Genomic DNA, 10,000 nt, shown 5'->3' with positions numbered 1-10,000 from the left:
TTCTTAAGTCGTGCCCTGACACTTGGCATGAATGTGTAAACACGCCTACCTGTTTCAGAGTGATCCCACTCCTCTTGCCATAAATTTAGTAGCTGTTCTTTAATCGCTCTGATGCTAGTGAGGGGTGCGCCCATTATATCTCGAACACGCTCAATATCATTTTTCTGCAGCCAATATATTGCCGCATGTTGGCGAATTATCAAATCCAATGGACACAACCCCATCACCACCAGCAGAGCATCTGTGGGACTAGTTCCAAAAGCGCCTACACATCTTACAAGCACATTTCGTTGAACCCGTCTGACCGCCATCGCTGGTTTCACCAAGGCTAGCCTGTGGGCCCACACACTTGCACCATACCCAACTATAGGTGCTAACAAGCAATTATGATACATTCGCAGTGCTTTCTGAGGCAGATGAAAACGCCGCTGCCCTATGGTTATAAGTTTGTTGAACAAGGCCAACGCCTTTGCAGCAGTCTGCTTAATGTGTTCACCAAAATTCCAGTATTCATCAAGATAAACTCCTAAGTATCTTGCAGATCTTTGTCTGGAAACTATAACATCGTTTATTCGAACCGTTGGGTCTCTGTTTAGCTTACCCTTCAACAACATGTACAATGATTTCCTGGGTGCCACTTTCAATTTAGATCTATTGCACCAATTCTGTAACAACCCAACGGCTACTCTGACACGTTCCTCAATTACCTGTCTGCTATTCCCTTCCACAAGTATGACAAGGTCGTCCGCATAGGCCACAACACCCAAGACTGAAGCATCCCCCTGCAAGATGTTCAGCAGTGGTTCCATAGTTATATCCCAGAAAACCGGGCCTAATACAGATCCCTGGGGACAACCCCGGGATATTTGCTTGGATACCACAGCACCGGGAGCCGTGATCCTTGCCAGTCTATCATTACAGTAGGCCTCCAGACATCGATACAGCGGCCCAGGACACTCCATCTCGCGCAAGCGTGAGAAGAGCGCCGGCCACCATAGGTTGTCGAAGGCCCCTGAAATGTCCACCAAGATGCCCAGAACATACTTCGCACTGGCCGAGCGGACAGTCCGAGACACCTCATTGATCGCATCCTGTGTGGAGCGACCCCTTCGGAATCCGAACTGCCGATCACTCGTGCCATGCAAAGCCCTGTGACTCAAGAGTCTGTCAGTGAGCAGCTTTTCAAAGGTTTTTCCCATCACGTCCAAGAGGCAAATTGGTCGATATGACTTGGGCGACTGCGGATCCTTATCAGTACCCTTCTTGATGACCACCACTTCTGCAGTTTTCCACCTTCTTGGATACTTCCCCAGTTGTAAACATGTATTGTAAATTTTGGCTAAATCTGGAGCAAGCTGAGGAGCTAAAAACTGTAATATTTCCACTGGCACCCCATCTGGGCCGGGTGCCTTCCTCCTGGCAAAAGTATGGAGCGCTGCGACCACCTCCTCGGGCGAGAAAGGGTACACGTGCGCTTCATTTCTGTATGGCTCAAATAGTGCAGTCCGTATTGCCTGCTGCTCCACAGTGTCCTCCTCAACGTCATCATCCGGCAACAAAACCTTCATCAGGACTCTTGCTGTTTCTTCCCATGTCGTTGTACAATGTCCATCTTCCAGCTGCAGAGTAGACAGCATTGTGGGAGCTCTGATTTTTTCCCTTATAAGTTTATATGGAACCCCCCAGGGGTCCAATCCCAGCTGCTCATTCACAAAATTTTGCCAAGACTGCCGTCTTGCCCGTTGCACAGAATCCTGGTATCGGGCTTTGAGGCGACGATAGATCCTGAGATGGTACTGTCTCTCTTCTTGTATGAAGCTCCTCTGATAGTTACTCCTCGCCCGTCTGACAGATCGCTTGAGCTCAGTCAGCTCGGGGGACCACGGAGTAGACTGTTTGCGAACAAACCTTGCCACCCGAGGAACAGACACAGCAATAGCCGCCACAACAGATGCAACCAATTCGTCCACCGCCTCGTCCACATTATGTATCTCCACGTCCGGTCCCAGCCCTGGAGGACGAAACACCTGTGCCAGCCGGTTCCAGTTCGTCTTTTGATAGTTATATCTCTCCACCCAGTCCCCAGGATCTTCTTCAAGCTCCATATAGTAATCAAAAAATATGCAATTATGATCACTAATTGTGAGATTACTCACAACTCTCCAATTCCTGACGTGCGGTGCTGCGCTTTGAGTTGCAAGCGTAACATCTATGTTAGAAACAGCACCCGCTCTTCCTGAATAGGTAGGCGGGTTGCCAGGTTGATTTATAACGTCAAGCTGCATCTGCATTATAAGATTTTCCAGCTCAGCTCCCCGCTCATCCTGCTCGACACTAAACCACAATGGGGACTTTGCATTAGCGTCCATACACACAATGACCGGCTTCCCCTGCAACCTTCTTAGAATCCAGTCCAACTGATTAAGAAATCCAATAATGTGTTGTCTGAATTGGCAGTATACATTAACAAAGAATAACAAATGCGACATCAGATTAAGTTGGACCACAATTACATGATCGTTACAGAATTGTGTAAGCACAGTAGTTTTAATACATTTGTTCAAAACGACAACCGCGCTCATGGGATTCTCACCAGAGAACACCACTTGCGCGGTTGCTGGAAATCCAGGAATCCGACCAGCACAGGAGGCAGGTTCTTGAATTACTAATATATCCAATAAATCGTCTTCCGCGATTTTTCTAAGCTCTTGCGTAACCAAGTGGCTACGCATTGCATTAATTTGCAATACTTTAAAACACCCCATCAACCAGGGGGATAAAAGACATGCAGGCGGCTGGCGGGCCATGACTTCGAGAGGTCTACCACATTTCTACCATACATCTTTACCATGTCTTTGTATATTTTATCAAGATCAAATTTACGGCCTCGCCTGGCAAACACCTGCTGCACCAACTCCTTTAAGTCATCCGGTTGCGACGGAAGATTTGCCGCGTGCAAACTTATGCAATCCACGTCCTCCAAGGCTGGATACGTGATATCTCCACCATTACTATGTCCTGTCCTCACAAGCTGCCTCAGTGCAATTGTTAACAATGCCGGCTCCTCGAGCCTGTTTAAACGCAACTTGCGTTCAAAGTCATCGTACACCCCTCCTGGACCAACTGCATTATAAGAAGTACCTTCACCATTCAGCTTTACATTATTTACAGTATTCAGCTTTACACTATTTACAGTATCCTCATCTAAACTACTACTACCACCACTACCACCACCACCACGAGTATCTTCAGTAGGGACTTTGCTCACATCTTCTTGATTCGATATCTGCAAATCTTGCTTCACAGGCTCCTTCAACTCGGTACTCGACAGTCGGCTAGTTAGCCGACCGACCGCTGTCTCCAAGTCGACATCCGTCTGGATGCCGACGTCAACCATCGATCCTCCAGTGGTGTCCCGTACCTCTTCCGGGTTGTACAGCGAACCTGTGGACAAAGCTTTACTAATTAGCTTACCCCGTTCCGCGTCCCTTTTCATTTTACTTGGTGATTTCTTTTTCGGCGCCTTAAGGGTCGCCATAATCAGTCCTTTGTATTATTCTATCGAGGAACATCCGGTAGGTGGGGCAGTCTTTCGGTCCACCACACTTTCTCCCCCTCTTTTTGCACGGTATGCAAAGGGGGGCTTTGTCCTTGTTAGGACAGGCCTTTCTTTCATGACCCGACTGCCCACAATGGGCACACAAGGCATGTTCTTCATGACAGTACTTGTTTGTATGATTTAGATCTTGACATTTGGTGCACCGTGGCACCGCCAAATAGTCCTTTATATTTAATGCCGAATAACCGACATATAGTCTGCCTATTCTGGTGAGAGGTTTCCATAATTCAGGTGAAACCTCCACTACGTGATGCACTGTGACTTTTTCTCTAGGTCCAACTTTAAATCTTAATCTAAACTGGTTATCAAACTCTTCCCTCGTCATTGTCGCGTCAAAATTCTGTACATATATTGCATCCATCAAACTGTCGGCATTCATGTATGATGGAACATCATAAAGGCACATCAAAGGCCTTCGCCTCCGTGGCGGTTCGCACTTGACCTTGGCAGCCAGCTGAGGATTTGTCATGATCCGCAGGCTGTCCTCCAGAGTTGCCGTCTCAACAATCAGAACATTTTTCGCGGTTCTTACAGTGTTAATTTTTATTTTATCCCGTTTTGGATCAATGCATTTTTCAAATGCAGTCTTAACTGCCCGGATGTCCTCCCCTTCTTTCGGCTTAATGAACACTGTTGGTACACTTTTCTTAATATTTTCTTGAATGGTTTCTTTTGCCGTCGGCGCCTTAACCACAGGGGTACTCGCAACCGCGGCATATGATTTTACAACTGGTGGCTGATTCCTAAGACGTTCGTTTTCTTTCTGTAATTCAATCAGTCTACCTTCTAATTGGGAATGGGCCATCGCCCACCTGGCAACACAATCCCGAATATTATTAATCGCCACGTTACTGATCTTTCCATTCTTTACACTGGAATCTAACAAGCTCAAGAAACGAGCATGACGCTCGGCTACAGAAAAATCTTCGTCGCGAACGGATTCAACCTCGAGCGCATGATCACTCTCCACTAGTTCGGCCATAATGACAGATGAAGAGTGAAAAAATGAAGGCCCGTCTCTTTCCCCGGACCGGCCTCTCTGGCATGGGGGGAGGCTAAGTGCAGCTCGCTCACCAGTCCCGCCCCTTGACCAAGAGCTTTCAACAACTGAGCTGCTAGGTTTAGCGCGCCGTGGGAACAGCGCACTAGTCCTCTTCGAATGCTGCATCATCGAAGTTTTCTCCCGCTCCCTTACCGGCGAATGCCACCCACATTCCGGGAGAGCGGATTCACCCTCCGTCCTTCGCCCCCTACTAGGCCGAGTTCCCACCAGAAGGCTAAAGACCCGGTCCTACTCAGGTGCCGGGCCGGTCCCCCAGACTTTCGGGGGTCTGGACCCATCTAACCTAACCGGGGACGTGTCACCACGCCCCGGCTTGGCGGATCATGCCCCGGAATTCCAGGGGCAAGGCGGGTGACCTTCGCCGACTTGGGCCAGGATCCCGCCGCGACAAATACAGCATCCGGAACCGGCGTACAAGATGTTCAGCACGCCGTCGCCCCCCTGCCCTTTGGTCGCCCGAAGGCTTAACAGCTGCACCGCGAGAAGGCGGGCAGGGGCACTTGGGAAGGAGAGGCTAAGATGTTCGAGACGCATCCTTCCCCCGCTGCCTATTTCCAACCGTGAGCCCACAAAAATCGGGGCACACAGCATGAGACAGCCGCAGCTAGTAGATAGGGACAGCGGGAATCTCGTTAATCCATTCATGCGCGTCACTAATTAGATGACGAGGCATTTGGCTATAAAGCCGTCTTTATTCACAAATACAGTGAATAACACAAGGTAATAACACACTCTTAAACTATTGCGCCTTGCTCCCCGAGAGGAGCTCACAAGGGCGCCGGTTACCGATGTTGTGTAACCGCTTTTACCTTAATATTAAACACAGTATAAACAATTACATACAAGAAATGAATAAAGAACGGAATTGCTCCCGATATTGAAGCCCCGGGAGTCGGGGCAAACTAACCTAAATCTAACCAACTAACTAGCCTACGCCCTCCCTGTACTTCGGCCTGTTCGACGTCATATTTTCGAACAGGCCGAAGATCCATGTCGTTCCACAGAGCACCCGCGTGCTGATGGTGCTTAACTCCCGCCTGCGGAAGCCAAGTTGTAGGAGCTGGCGGGCTGATGTAGGTGCCCAAGTCCCCCTCCAGTTCAGGGTCACTGTTCTAAACTGTATGCTGCTGGCTGCAGGTCGGAGAGCGCCGACGGCTTGCCGCACCGACGGGACGTCGTATTTCGCCGCCTTCTGCCGGTGACACCAGTCGGTGTCAAGATGGTCGCCGACGATTTGTGCGTCGATGACATGCACCACGCCGTCCTTAGACGCCACAACGTCGGGCTTGCGGACTCCCTCTGGTGTTCGAAGGTGTGGCTCGACAGACACGTCGAACCCTCGTTGAGCCAGCCCGCGCGCGACGTATTTCACAACCGCGTCGTGTCGTCGCACCCGGGCTCGGCTGGTCAGCCCGCAGCCCTGGACGACGTGGTTCGCGGTCTCGACGGCGTTGCATCTTGCGCGACACATCTTCTCCCTGTCTCGGCCACGACTCCTGCGCGCCTTCGATGGTATAGCGTTAATGCGCGTGCGGATGCACGCGACGTAGTCACGGCCAGACAGGAAGCGACTGGTGTCCTCGACCCAGCTATGTTGGCCTGATGTCCTGGCTGACGACGAGAGAGCCGCCCCGTCGAAGGAAATATGCAGGCGCGCCGCCCACATCTCACCAACTTTTGCAGCCGTTGGCAGCAGATGGCCCTCCCACGTGAGGTGTCGTTCAAGCGCCGCCACTTCGTGTCGTGCCTCCCCCAGGTCTGCGTCGGTGGTGGTGGTCTCGAGCTGCAACAGGGTGAGGAGCCTGCCCCGCCTCAGGGTTGGCCCTATCCAGCGGGCTGATGGAATCCCAAGGCCCCCCTGGGCAATTGGAGCGTGAAAGTAGCCCAAGGGGGTGTCGGCTGGGAGGCGGAACCATCTCCTCACGGCGGCTCGAACACAATTGTCCATGGCCTTGAGCGCACCGATGCGGGTGCGACTCAGTGCTAGGCCATGATACAGGCCCGGGAGAAGGACCTCACGAAGTGCAAAGAGCCGCTGCTGCGGCTTCAGCGGCGCCCGCGTGATGATTGACAGCTGCTCCTCGATGTGGTGCCTCGGATGGAAGAGACACCGCCCAGAGGAGGAGAACTGCAGTCCCAGGTAGCGGAAGGTCTCACCCACTCCCAGCGCCGGCATGGTGGTTTCGCCGGCCGTGAAGGTGACGCTCTCATCCACTTTCACTTTCTTCTCGCGGCCGGACGCCACGAGTGCGAGGGTGAGACACTTCCGCGGGTTAACACGCAGCCCCAGCTGGTCGAGGGCTGCTACTGCTGCGTTGATAAGGGACTGCAGGCCCCCCCTCGTGGAGGCGAAGAGCAGGATGTCATCCGCGAAGGCCGCCGCGTTCGTCTGGCGGCCCAACACCTTGACACCTACGTGTGAGGGCAGCTGATCTAGAACATAATCAACAGCGAAATTGAACAGGAGAGGGGACAGAGCATCTCCTTGCCGAACACCTCTTGCTGGCCGCACGGCCGGGGACTCGTCGCCACCCCCCGCAATTACCGTCGTGCTGTCCGCATAGCAGCCCTCGACGTAGTCAATGAATTCGTCCGGCAGACCATGGGCTTTAAGCACAGGACGCAAAGCCGCATGGTCCAACGAATCGAACGCCTTGGACACATCGAGGGATGCCATGAACACAGAACGACAGCGGCGGACGGCGCCGACGAGTATCCGGTCGAGGAGGAAAGTGTTCTCCAGCATCCCATCCCTTGGGATGAAAGCCCGCTGACGTTCGTCCACAGCACACATCTGCATCAGGCGAGTCGCCAGAACCTTATGGAAGGTTCGGGCTAGCACCGAGCAGACGGTGATGGGCCGAAAGTCAGCGGGGGATGCTGGGGCGGCTGTCTTAGGCAGCAAAGAGGTCCTGGCTCGGAGGAGGGAAGGGGGGAGCTTGCGGGTAAGCAGGAAAAGGTTTAGGAGTTTGGTGGTGACCTCCGCTGGAAGGCGGCGCAGCTGCACCGGCGAGAGGCCGTCAGGGCCGGCAACGGAGCCTCTGGGCGGCAGGGCGGCCGCAACCTCTTCGGCAGTGATCGGCCTCCATAGGCGCTCAAAGTCAACAGACTCCGAGCGCGGGAGAAGCCGGTCGGGAATGGAGCCAGCGTTGGAAGGTGGCTCCGTCGTGAAGAGGCTGCGCCAGAAGTCCACCAGCCCAGGGATGGTCGACGGCGGCTGGAGCAGGGTGCCATCCAGGAGGCCACGCACGCAGCGCGCGCGATTCTTCCTGAAGGCATCCTGACATCTGGCATATTCCCACCGGCGGCGCTTCCGCTTGGAGAGCGGAGGGCCACCACCAGACCGCTGCTTGGATGGCGGGCGCAACGTCTTCCTCTTCCTTGCTCCTGCTTCCTCAGAGCCGACAGCACGGAGGGCCTCAGGCAGCCCAGCCGCGACCACTGCCAACGGCGTACCCGGCCCCAAACACGCAAGGTCGTCCAGGGCCGAGAAGCGCGCGGCCGACCGCGGCAGGCCGGCGAGGTGCCTCCATATAGCTTCGTCGACTATAGATGTTTGTGGCGGGCGCTCAAGCTCCGGCGGAGAGGGTGGCCCCTCCGGCAGCGACTCCGGGACGGGTGAATGGCGCAGACCATGCTGCGTCTGTTGTTCCCGCCTCAGCTCCTCTACGTATTCCCGCACCATCGTCCTGTGTGCCACCGTCCTCCTCCTGCACTTGATGGCATCCAGGGTACGGTGCGGAAACAGGGGTAGAAGCTCCTGGTTTGCAAAGAGGACTTTGGAGTCACTGGCACAGAGAAGCCTAGCCTCCGCCAGGGCGAGCTCCCGCATTTCTTCTTCCGCCCACCAAGCTCTCTTCCTATCGGTTGTAATCTCCGCATTTGCCGCTTCCGGATGGGCGCGGCGGCGGTGTTGTCCGAGCCCGATCTTGCTGCGGAAGGCACGGCTGCAAATGCTGCAGTGGAACCATGGCTCCACGGCCTGCTCTACTTCAGGGCGGGTTGGCAGGCTAGCAGTCGGGACTGTTGGGCCGGGTCCTTCAGCGGAAGGCCCGGTACCCGTGTTTTCTTCTCTTGTTGTCCCAACATTAAGGGTTTTGCGATGGAGGGCTGGTAACCCCCAAAGCCCCAAGTGCGGACTTCCACTCTGCTTACCAGTCCTATCAAGGACTGGCGTATCGGCGGGCCCACGGGAAGGGGGGAAGCCGCAGGCAAGGAGAGGCTAAGAGGGCATGGCCCATGTATTGCGCTTCACTTGCCCAGTAACTACAACCTTAAGAGAGTCATAGTTACTCCCGCCGTTTACCCGCGCTTGCTTGAATTTCTTCACGTTGACATTCAGAGCACTGGGCAGAAATCACATTGCGTCAACACCCGCTAGGGCCATCGCAATGCTTTGTTTTAATTAGACAGTCGGATTCCCCCAGTCCGTGCCAGTTCTGAGTTGATCGTTGAATGGCGGCCGAAGAGAATCCGCGCACCCGCGCGCCCCCGGAGGAGCACGCAAAGGCGGACGCGGCCTCGCAGCAAGGAAGATCCGTGGGAGGCCAAGGCACGGGACCGAGCTCGGATCCTGCACGCAGGTTGAAGCACCGGGGCGCGAACGCCGCGCAGGCGCGCGCATCCTGCACCGCCGGCCAGCACGAGGCCGACCAACGGCGAGAGCAGACCACGCCCGCGCTAAACGCCCGCACTTACCGGCACCCCTACGGCACTCACCTCGCCCAGGCCCGGCACGTTAGCGCTGACCCACTTCCCGACCAAGCCCGACACGCCCCGATCCTCAGAGCCAATCCTTATCCCGAAGTTACGGATCCAATTTGCCGACTTCCCTTACCTACATTATTCTATCGACTAGAGGCTCTTCACCTTGGAGACCTGCTGCGGATATGGGTACGAACCGGCGCGACACCTCCACGTGGCCCTCTCCCGGATTTTCAAGGTCCGAGGGGAAGATCGGGACACCGCCGCAACTGCGGTGCTCTTCGCGTTCCAAACCCTATCTCCCTGCTAGAGGATTCCAGGGAACTCGAACGCTCATGCAGAAAAGAAAACTCTTCCCCGATCTCCCGACGGCGTCTCCGGGTCCTTTTGGGTTACCCCGACGAGCATCTCTAAAAGAGGGGCCCGACTTGTATCGGTTCCGCTGCCGGGTTCCGGAATAGGAACCGGATTCCCTTTCGCCCAACGGGGGCCAGCACAAAGCGCATCATGCTATGACGGCCCCCATCAACATCGGATTTCTCCTAGGGCTTAGGATCGACTGACTCGTGTGCAACGGCTGTTCACACGAAACCCTTCTCCGCGTCAGCCCTCCA

The sequence above is a fragment of the Schistocerca piceifrons genome, unplaced genomic scaffold (assembly GCF_021461385.2).
Source record: "Schistocerca piceifrons isolate TAMUIC-IGC-003096 unplaced genomic scaffold, iqSchPice1.1 HiC_scaffold_943, whole genome shotgun sequence".
Lineage (NCBI taxonomy): Eukaryota > Metazoa > Arthropoda > Insecta > Orthoptera > Acrididae > Schistocerca > Schistocerca piceifrons.
The sequence above is the reverse complement of the archived record's forward strand: the minus strand, read 5'-3'. Positions refer to the sequence as shown.